This window comes from Stigmatopora argus, chromosome 17 (genome assembly GCF_051989625.1).
Source record: "Stigmatopora argus isolate UIUO_Sarg chromosome 17, RoL_Sarg_1.0, whole genome shotgun sequence".
Classification (NCBI taxonomy): domain Eukaryota; kingdom Metazoa; phylum Chordata; class Actinopteri; order Syngnathiformes; family Syngnathidae; genus Stigmatopora; species Stigmatopora argus.
In genome coordinates, this window is record NC_135403.1 from 9,161,301 (window position 1) to 9,172,416 (window position 11,116).

General features: G+C 39.4%; 1 long non-coding RNA gene across 1 annotated transcript in view; it reads left to right on the top strand.

Annotated features, from left to right (window-relative positions):
* LOC144091895 (uncharacterized) overlaps positions 1–10,881 on the top strand; it is a 74,180-nt gene extending 63,299 nt beyond the window's left edge. The window contains exon 6 of the long non-coding RNA XR_013305911.1: positions 10,732–10,881. This is a non-coding gene — a long non-coding RNA (uncharacterized LOC144091895). The remainder of the gene's footprint in view (positions 1–10,731) is intronic.
* The last annotated feature ends 235 nt before the right edge of the window (positions 10,882–11,116 follow it).

The following is an 11,116-nucleotide window of genomic DNA, read 5'->3' on the forward strand; positions in this document are numbered from 1 at the left end:
GAAAATGGCCTGCAATGTTTAAAATACATACTTTAATCGCTGCATATTGTATCTTACAATCATAGAGCCCAGATCCTGCACCTAATATAATGTCCTTTCTAGAGATAAATAAATCTGATTCAAAAGACAAGAAGCAGCCAAACAACTCACAAATTGTCAGCATCTTTCCCACTACTTGTTAAACAACCTAATTATTGCTAAAATTATTATATGAAAGAGGACAGCTATATCTCACATGAGTGAGCAGACATAGATGAATGAATAGGCAAGCAAACAGTTATACGTGCAGTAGCCCAACCAAGAACTCCATTCATTTCAATTAGAAAAGATAATTTGACATGATAGTTTTGAGTTTCATTTCACGGAATTAAATCAACCCTTATCTCGAGGCACCTCAGTCCATGGTTATGAAACATGGCACATTGGCTTCAACACGTATTTCGCAACCCTATCTTTGCTGTCTTGTCATTTACATGCCTCGTGTTGCCCCGAAGACGAGAGTAATTTAGCCACCTGCCTTTCCTTCGACCGAGTATGGCATCCACATAGTAAATGACATAGTCGAATGGGATCAGATGTCGGGAATGGAGGGTTTTTTTCTGCAAATGCATGTTTGTGAGGGCAGACCAGGAACACCAGTGTGTGTGTGGGAGTGTCTGTGTGCGTTTGTAGCCAATTTGGAAGTTGAGTAAAGGTGCCGGGCCCAGTCGGTGGGTTGACGCCTTGGCAGCCGTTTTGCTGCAAACAACAAGATGAGACTGCGAGAGATTTGAAATATGTGATTCATCACAATCTGCCACAATGGGATCGCTGCCTTAATAAACCCTGTTGGCGTTTAAGCTTTATTACTCGGCAGGCAAATGCCAGATCACATTTTTGTGTTCCACTCAGGGGAAAACATCACTCTTCTTTTATTTAGTGAAAATTCACTTTATAGATGCAGTCAGCTCAATATTGTGTGATTCAGTAGTGTTTTGATATTTTTTAATAAACATCGGAAAAGAGCAAAGATGTAGTTTAGATGTAGAGGTAGTAAGATCTATATTAGCTTTGTTTTGTTTTTGGTGCTTCGGTCTACTAAAGATAGAAGGCACGCCATTTGATGTATATTTTTAGTGGTATTTTTTCCCCCCAGTCTGTGTGGACAAGAGGTTGTGTACCAACTCTGATTGGTTACAGAATTTTCCATTTTCAGCAGTGCAAACCCTATCTAAGTTATGATGCCTGTCAAGACTGGCGCGCCCTTACAATAGTCTATCTGTCAATGCACAGTTCTGGTACACTGTACTGTATAAGGTATTTTTATCTTGACTGGCCTAAATAGTTAGGGACCATGTTGCATTGATTCATCCGAAAGGAAGAGACGCAGTCTGCTGTTGCCTCATTCCCCAGCTTGCACCTCAGACACCAGTAAGTGACTTTCCAATGTCGCAGATGTTCCCCAATCTGGAGCCTCCGTCGAGCTAAAAACAGCACAATTTTATCAAGACCATCTTAACCTTGGACCAAGTGGGGAAAGAAAAACGGAAATAAGATATCTGACTGGTATTTTGCAATTTTCACGATATCTTGTTACGGCTGTTGATTGGTTTTTCTGGCCATGTCTGATTGGACTGGCTTGACAAATATCACACCCAATCCAACTCCCTAGAGAATGCTGCGCTAGGTTAACTCGGATGTTCTGACCTGCTTTTTTGTCCACCTGCCGCAGAGACAAATTGATTCAATGAGAGATGTTGGCTATATTCTGCTGTCACTCGAAGTTATAGGGCTAATTCTGAACTGCGAACTAGGAAACCAAGAGTAATTCTTCCATCGTTGCTCACTCTTACAGGATATTTCACCATAATTTCACATGTTTCTCAGGGTGGCAAAAGCCTTGGGAATGTCTGATGGCATCACATGTAAGAAAAAAATCTTCCATGTGGCTGGCTTGATCATTGATCATTTTAGCATTAGTCTGAATGTGTGAGGTGTCACTCAATAATAGGTTAAACGTGGTAAATTTCGAACTGTCATTAACATTTTAAACAGATAAGAAACAGACCGTGTCGAATTCCTAAACCTTCTTAGAATATTTTCTTGTCCAATTCTAAGACAACTGAACTTGACCTTGGACGCCCTCTATCAATATGCAAAGATTAAAATTTGGACACATTCACGAAGAAGAGGGAATGTTTCATTATAAGAAGGACTGCTGCGCACTTGTGTGGATTGAACTAGTTCAGCAAAATATATAAGTAAGCAACTTTCATTAAAAAATACACGGTGGACACTCTTGGGATGAATGCCACTTGGTTGATTCAATGGTACACGGTCGATTGGTCGCCGGTCTTTTGGTCGCCCGGAAGGTAAGTGATAATTACCATTTAAATCATTGCTCAAATTCCCTAAATACAAACTGCGAATTACTATTTAGTCATACTTAATGCCCTAGTAATTATTAGGCTAAAAAAAGCTCCAAATTTCCCAGACTTTTATTGTTTTTTGTTGGAGAACTTGTTAAGACCCTGACTGGCGTAGCTTCTTAAAGGGACAATGCATGTACATACAAAGTCTTATACACTCATACGTCGGCTCAGTGAAACTGCTCATGGCCATTGTCGGCTTTTATTGATGCGTAGACCATGTTGTTTTACCTTTTTTTGTCGCCGGTGTTTTGGTCGCCCGTTGTCGCGGTGACCAAAAGACTGCGACCAAAAGACCGCGACCAAAAGACCGGCGACCAAAAGACCGGCGACCAATCGACCGCACACGGATTCCATAGCTGATCATGTCAGTGGTAGAAAAAGTTGATTTGTATAGACAAGCTCCTCAGCTCACCACTAGTTAGTTAAAGGTTCACAATGTCTTCATACTTTCTTGACTTCCATACTATTTCCTTTGATTCCAGTCCTTTGTTTTTTGAACAATATTAATGCTACACTGTAAAATAATGATATAAGAGAGTTTCCTCTAGGGGAAGGAAAATGAAAAGAACAAACGGCAGCCTGTGCAATCGATTGTGTTTTGGCGTTGGTTTCTAATTTAACATCATGACTCAGGAGGCGAGTATCGATCTAAAACAAGAACAGGGGCGTCCTTAAATCTATTTCATTTTTGGCATTTCCAACTCATTTGCGGCTTGTTGACGGTGTAAAATGGATAGTTCATTATCCATCTCCCTGTTTCTCAAGATACAAAAAGTTTACTTCTGCAGGTTGAGCTTGTGTGGTACGTTATGTTTTTTTCTTTTGTTATATGCATTTGTTTTGACTCATTATATCAACTATGGAAGTACTGTACAGGGTGCTTGTTCGCAGCTCTTAGTTGAACACCGCATACTCACACTATGCCTGAATAATTAACCCATCACTGTGTTGTAATTACCTTCCAATAACTGTATATTTACTACATTAGTGGAGCTCATCTGAAAATAACTGCACTAATTGCACTATTGGTCTGTGAGTGCCTCAACCCACCATTGCTGTTTCATCCTATCTTTTTTTTAAAAAATCATTTATTTCTCTATTTATTTTGAGATTTTTACTTTGCTTTTCTGTACCAAGATTCCCTCGCTGCTGGTGTACCTTTGTTAGCAGACATGAACATTTCTTATCTTCCTAGTGTAGTGACATTTAAAAATCTGAATCAAACACGAATCGTATCCCCCCCCCCAAAAAAAACCCTGTGATGTATTTCAAATTCTCATCCTACAAGCGGAATAATTAACAGGTCGGTTTGATTCATTAGCCTGTGGAAAGTAGAGAGGAAGTGCACTCTTCAAAAGGTACGTTTGATCTGCGATTGAGGTAAGCGAGAGGTGGGTGGCGCCGTGTCCTGCGGACATTCAGCTCGGAAAGATGGATGGTGACCGTCAGCCACCTTGGATAGATCGTTTGATTTGATACCGCTGAGGAAAAAGAAAAGTTGCCCCTTTAATTTGCTCAGCCCACCTACCTTGTCGACTTCAATGCTACATCCTGGGCTTGGTGATGTAACACAGGAGAAATTAGAAGATTTTTCAGTTCTCTGTACTTTATTCTAATACACTGTTCCCATTCATGTTTGAAATTCACTATCTAGTGTTTGATTCGAATTGCTGTTTGTGTGTCAAAATGTACGTGAAGACTTGACAAGCCGTTTTTTTGTTGCTGTTGTTGGGTGGACTTGCATTGCCATTTTAGTACTTAAAAAAATTCTGATAAGACTTAAAAATAGCGAAGTGATTTGAGGTACAAACTTGGCCGTGGAACAAATAAAATCCATATCTTGAAGCAGTCGTTAAGGTAATCAAATTGGCTGATCCCCATTTGTTGGGGCTGTACACACTCAAACTAGGCTAATTTTACCAACAGAAAAGCAATGTGTAAAGCTATTTTTATGCAAATATTTGGCCAAACATTTTTGTAAGTAAGTGATAGTAAGTCTTTTGAAGTCTTTTTCTTGCATGTTGACGCAGAATCCCATTTCATTTGGAGGTTGTTTGTTTAAGCTTCTTTTCATTGGATGCATTTTTTTGTTGCAAGGCGGTAAGCGGAAAATCATTACACATCTTAAAAAAAGAACCTTAAGTGAATTACAGTAATTATTTAATGTTTTCTTTTGGTCAAGCTAAGTGTCTGAACAAGCTCTTATTTATTTTCTTAATAGGGTCATTCATCTCCCAAGGTCCCTCTGTGGGTAAGAGAAACATCCATAAATTGGCAATGGAGGCATTTAGCATTGAGGGTGAGGAGAAAAAACGAAAAACAAACGTGTAGGTTGCTTTTACCTAAGGTTTTTTCTCACAAGAGTCCTCAATACGTACTTCTTAGTTGTAGGATTGCAGTAAGCAGTAATTACTAAGCGACCTTTTAATGATAGTTGAGCTCTGATCCCATTAGTTCACTTGAAGCACATATCAAATCAAATTAAAATGTCTAAAATATCAACAACAAAAACATCCCTGACGCTACTTTTGTACAAAATTTCAACAACAAAAAATCTGTCTACTTTTGTAGAGTAGTCTGAAGATATAAGTTCTTGCTCAGCAATTTCATCTTCATTGTTTCGACTGTTGTATATGAAAAAAATAAATAAAGTGCTGCCTTCAGATATGATAGCTTCTTAAATGCAAGCATAGGCATATATTCTTTATCCTCTGTGACGGATAAGAAATAGAATATTTCACTGTAGCTTATTGAGTCCATGTATTTACAGTATAATTGTATTACACTACATACCAAATATGCTCTCACTAAAACTGCTCAAATTGGACATTATATCTAATTTTGTCATTACTGCATGTTGCATTAAAATCTTTTTTTTTTACTTCCTAAAAAAACATTAATTTCCCTCCCCATTTGCGAAATAGGATTTGAAATAAGTTATGAGCACAGCCAAAGAAAGAACTCTCATTGCAAGGTACCGTTGGATAAAATAAACGTGCACTAACTTTAATTACCTTAAGTTACAGCTAACGAAAACGGTTAAAATTCTTCAAAGCAAAACATTTTGATATTTTAAGAGTCATTTAATCACTGAGAGAAATAGAAAAAGGACCTTTAACACAAGTCCAGTTCCATTAAAGTGTTAAGCAAACCTAATATGCCCCGATCTCAAATTTATGTTCCATTAAATACAATGTACATTATCTGATTCAGTCCATTAATATAACACTGTGCATCAGGTGTTTGAACACCCTCAGTTCGTGTAAGTCCGGCTCTTTAAACGTAACCGTGCGTAAAATAGTGTGTTGCCTTATTTATTTGCCATGAAATTTGCCCTAAATTTCGCTCTCGCAAAATCATGTTCTTGTTCAAGATGAAAACATTTTCAAACTGACATAATTAATAACAAACACACTTGGGTGGCCATTTAGCCCTGATGCATTTCTAATTTTGCAAATGTGTTCGTTACCGGAAATCTTTTTTTCCTCCTGAATCTGCTTGCATTTGACAAAACGGATTTCCTTCACACACTTTGTCTTTGTTTGCTGTCAAGGCAATTTGGGAACTCTCCATGGTAGGTAATGCAAGTATCTCAGCCACAGCGGTGGACCGTGAAAGTGAGTTTTGCACTCAAAGCTTGCCCGTCCACCCTTGTCAAAACACTCAAATAGTTTGGGGATATTAAACTTGGCTGGTGTGAGGGTGGACTAACGTGTTACAAAAATAGCTCAAATTTGAGGTATATGAGAGCCTCAGATGTGTTTCTTTCATGGAAGAAGGACACATAAGTAGCTATTAATTGCATTTACATGAGGAAATGGATTCGATACATGAAATACTATTGCATTAAGTAGTAGTTTAAATATACGAGCTATAATCCCATTACATTATACATGACATGACATTTTTCAGTTTTGACTCATTTTTATGCCTTTTGTCAGATGCAGTATATTCCACTTTAGTCAAATTTCACATTTAAATAATTTTGCTTTAGAATAGAGTAACTGGTCGTTGTATTTTTAAGTATCTCGCCAGACGCTGATTATGTCTTTGACAGAAGTGAAATATAAAGTTGTTGAATTGCAGCAATATTGATTGTTGGGAACATTGACTACGGAAAGCAACACCCGTGAAGGTCAATTGAAAACATTTAATGGAATTGTTCGACTCGTCCTCGGGGCCCGCAAACATTACCTTTAAATGTGACTTGAGGTGTAATTTATCAGATGGGTTGCTTGCAGTGAATCATTATCCGAAGTCTGCAATTTGGCCAAGGGATAGAAAAAAAGGAGACAAAAGGGCTTATGATTAAATGGGAACTGTGATATAACTCATGTTTAATGGTAGAAAAACAGCATCCAGCGTGCTGGCATGAAGCCCGCACGGGCGTACATAAATCGTAACTCCCCACAGATGTTGCCTGTAAAAGGTCAGCACGACTTTGAGTCATGGTGCTGTGTTGGAAATCAAAAGGAATAAGGAGGCTAATTTGTCAGGTTCATATGACGGTTGTGAAGTGCGCTAAAATTCCGCACCCCCCACAAAAAATCGATATGATTGTCCTTTAGAGGAAGTGGTGGTCTTTGTCTACTGCTGAGTTGTCCAAACTTTTTCACACTTTCACCTTGTGTTATGAAACATGCTAAAATACAATACTTAACTGTGTATTGCTACGCAAAAATATTCGAAGACAAAAAAGACAACATTACGATGAAATTGAAACTACATTACAAAATTGAGAAAAATGTCCAACCAATGAAACTGAAGGTTATCACAGTATCTCAGAAAGAAATGTCATCCAAGGACAAAATCATCATTTCCACATTTATCAGATTTTCTCCCTCAAGACGTTTCTTGACAAAGCAGCAATTGACGTATAAATCACCCAAGTATGAATCCCACTAATTGTATTGCAGCCATAAAATATTAAATCATTCTCTTTTAACAATGCAAAAAAATTGAGTTAGCCCAGCCCAGTCTAGTTCTCAGTAGCTCCAGTTTTTCCAAATATTATTTCAAGTGGAGGATTGATCTATCACCACTAAATATTGATCAAATCACCCTAAAAGCTTGTTACTTAGCATAAATTCAGTTAAAGGCATTCAAATTTGAAAGCATCATAGAGGTAAAGGCAATGTTGCCTTCTGACAACTCGAGCGTACCTGGCGTGGCAGTCCCTCTGTGCCTTGATGAATATGCTCCCTCCGTGAAGTCATTCATCGCCAGCTGACAACCGTGCCTTTAAGAAAAAACAGTGGCAAGCATATGGCATAAAATCCACATTATCCGCGCATCCTCCTGAGCGTGACCGAAAAGTGCCAACAATTCTGTGTCTTATTGGCAATGATCGACCTTTTCCTTAGAGGGTCCAATGAATAATTCTCTCTTACCTAAAGTGGCGAAAAAACTCTACCTGAGGGTATTGGACCAAATCGCTTTTCTTTCTGCTTTAAAATAAGGAAAAAAATAGGTCTGCAAAGTCTTATCAGCATTTAGCTTTCTTTCCTGTTAGAGCTCAGATAATTGATTTTGAGGAGGGGTCACCATTTGCATTCGCTGTATAGATATACAGTAATGAGGAAATGAAGTTTACCTTCCCATGGCGCATTTGCTCACCTGAAGGGATGTGCAGAAATTTAAATTACATTACAGTGGCGGACGAAAAAATGGTGTCATTGGGAAATATTATCCCAATTGGCTTCACCGAGTGCACATTTCCTCCTTTAAATGACCGAATCATGATGTGAGCTTTCATTTAAAGTGAGAAGCAATTTATTTACTTTGTGCTGGGCTGGCATCCCAACAGGAAGGACACTCAGTGAGTGAAACAGACCTTCTTCTTCATCTTCCAAGTCGAAGGTGACAACACGATGGATGACATTTTGTAGTTCCAGTATAAAATTCAGTCCTGTTTGGTGGCAGCACAACAACGTTATTAAAAGTTTTCATTTGTATGCAACGCATTTTAAAAATATACATTGTAGCTGCAGTTTGCAAATTGTGCTTGAGCGTTTGTCAAAGTTTGAAGTGGATAATGACCAGGCTTGATGCTCCTGCGAAGACCACATGAGGTGAGACGTGAAGGCCGTCTTTACGGAAGCTTAACGAGAGCCAGCCAGAAAATCTTCTGCCCTGGGTAGTATCATTTCCAGGCTTTACTCAAGAGATCTGTTTCCACTCTCCTGGTGAAGTCGCTCTTTCACCACTGTTTCACTATTAATCTCATCCATGGGCTTGATGTCTTGTTTCTGCTTTATCATTCTAAGCCACAGTGGAAGACGACAGCTTTCAGCATGTTCGAATTAGGTACTTTGACGTCCCACAATTTTCAAGTGCCGTTAGCTTGGTATCGCTCAAAGCCCGAGTTTGTGTTAACCATTAGGTCGGAATACTGCATATCAAAACTCAGTAGTAATGTACCTTTGCGACAACCGTACATAATTAAAAGAAAGACAAGTTTACCTTGAGATTCCAGATCTAAAAATATTTAGGAAGAAAAGGCTATATATAGATTCAAGGAGACGTTGTCATTCCTTAGTTAGCCAAGTGTGAAATAGCTCTGGTGAAGTTAAGGAGGGGAACAACCATTAATACTGATAAAAAACGGTACGAGGTGCTCTCAAGGTGAAATGTGACTGAAAACCATGGAGTGATTTATGTCACCTTCGCCTACAACCCTGGATAATGATCCTAGCAACACACACATGCACACACTTTCTAGTTTGGTCTTACTTGACTTTTATTTCTATAAAACCACAATATTCAATCCAAACCCTACTGCTGATTCACTCTAATTAGGTTCCATAACTCAGGGCTTGATTCTTGCGCTCAAAAATTCATTTTAACCTGACCCTGAGGATAATCTCTTCAATCCGCTGTTTCGTTCGGTGGTGCGATATTTTGTATCCCAAGGCTTTGGGACTCCAGGCTTTGTTATGCAGAGAGAAGTTTTAACTTTACCAAAAGACTGTCTACTAACTGAAGCAACTAAATGCCTGACAGCATTTTCGATGTCAATAAGATCCTCGCTCATTTTTCTCTCATGGAAGAAACCCATAAAACATTCTATTCAAACCAGTCTTTCACATGCCAAAGTCTGCTCTGAAAAACTGGGTTATATTAAATCCTTTTCTTTCAAGTCCAGTTTGAAATGTTCCTCCCTTGCGTCATTATCCTAACATGAGATGCGGAGCATCTTGCATATAGAATATGTCTGGGGTTTGTCACATCCCTAATTGGGCAAATCAACGTGCCGTACATGCCCGTGGATCTGCTTTATTAGCCTAATCAGCTCTCTCGAGGCGAGACCCAAGGAATAAGACCCTTGTCAAACTGTTAATAAGGTCCTTGGTCAAGATCAGGTCGACGCGCCACAGTCTTCTGGTAATTTAACGGAAGCTGGCGGGGAAAAGTCTTTGGAGAGGGCGTTCTGAGGCTTGTGCGGAGGCCTCAGCTGGACTTGGAAGGCAGGGGTGGGGGACCTTACATTTTAAAAATGTGCTGTCAAGGCTACATCAAAGCTCCTGTTCAATAGCTGTCCGCAGACTCTCCAAATGAACTAGTACAATATTCAGAGGTTTATCCTCACCACGTTACCTTCTGCGCATGATTTGATTCTGCTAGCAAACGTTAGAGGATACTGCCTTCACCAACGCTTGCTCGTTCCAATTAAAACAACCCAACAGTTCTTACTTGCTCACCTCTTTCAGGTAATGTTATAACATGCTGGAATTGCTACTTACCCCAAAACCCGTGCAGATGCCTCTAAAGTTCACGTGGCGCGTGGAAAGCATTTCACTTCCAGCTTTCCGGCAGAAATTGAATGTGTTTATTGGAAATCAGTCACAGATTAAAGACTGTGACAAAATTGCCAAACTACCAAGGCAGGATGTTTTTTTTTCTTCCCCAAAATAACTGACAATTGGGCTATTCAACTTTAAAATAGTATTGTTGTTGTCCCCTTCTCCAGTTAATTGGAATTCATATTCCTCCAAAGAGTGACTGAGCCAAATTTAAGGCAAAAAAATCACAATAATGCAAACTATCACCACAGACTTGTTTCGACTGTGAGATGTGTACATATGTGGATTCAAAGGCGTGACATTTTCCGATGGATGAACATGCAAATCGTGCGAGATGGCTAAAACTTGCTCTCATTAGTTTGATTCAGCACTAAGGCTGTTCTCCAAATACCCTACAGATGCTCTTGTTTATGCATGTTCAGCTTTAAGTCGCGTTGAGGTGGTTACACGCCTGTTTTTCGCTGCACAAAAAGTGCTAACAGAACAGGTGTGAGTGTGTGTTTGATTGTGTGTTTCAGGGTTGGAGCTGCAGCCGTTGCTAGGAGGCATGTGCGACATCTGCACATGGCAGCGAAAGGCAAGTGGTGGTGAGCAGGCAGTAAAGTGACAAGGGCAGCGAGGATGTGTTGGCCATTCTGGGCCGGGAGCAGCTGGGTCACACAACCCTTCATGGTAAGAGCTTTGTGCACAGTGCAGTGTTATGGGAAGCCTAGCAAATCTATTTTAAGAAACCCCTATGTCTTTCATCACAGCATTTGAATCCATAAGGTTTTGGTTGTGTTTCAGAGCCTTGATAATGAAATCAAATCGTCTTGAGCTGTAGTGTCATCCATGTTTTAGTTCACCCAACAATAGTTGCCAACAATGAAGGTGTTAAAGAATGATTTCTGAAAGACTTTTTTC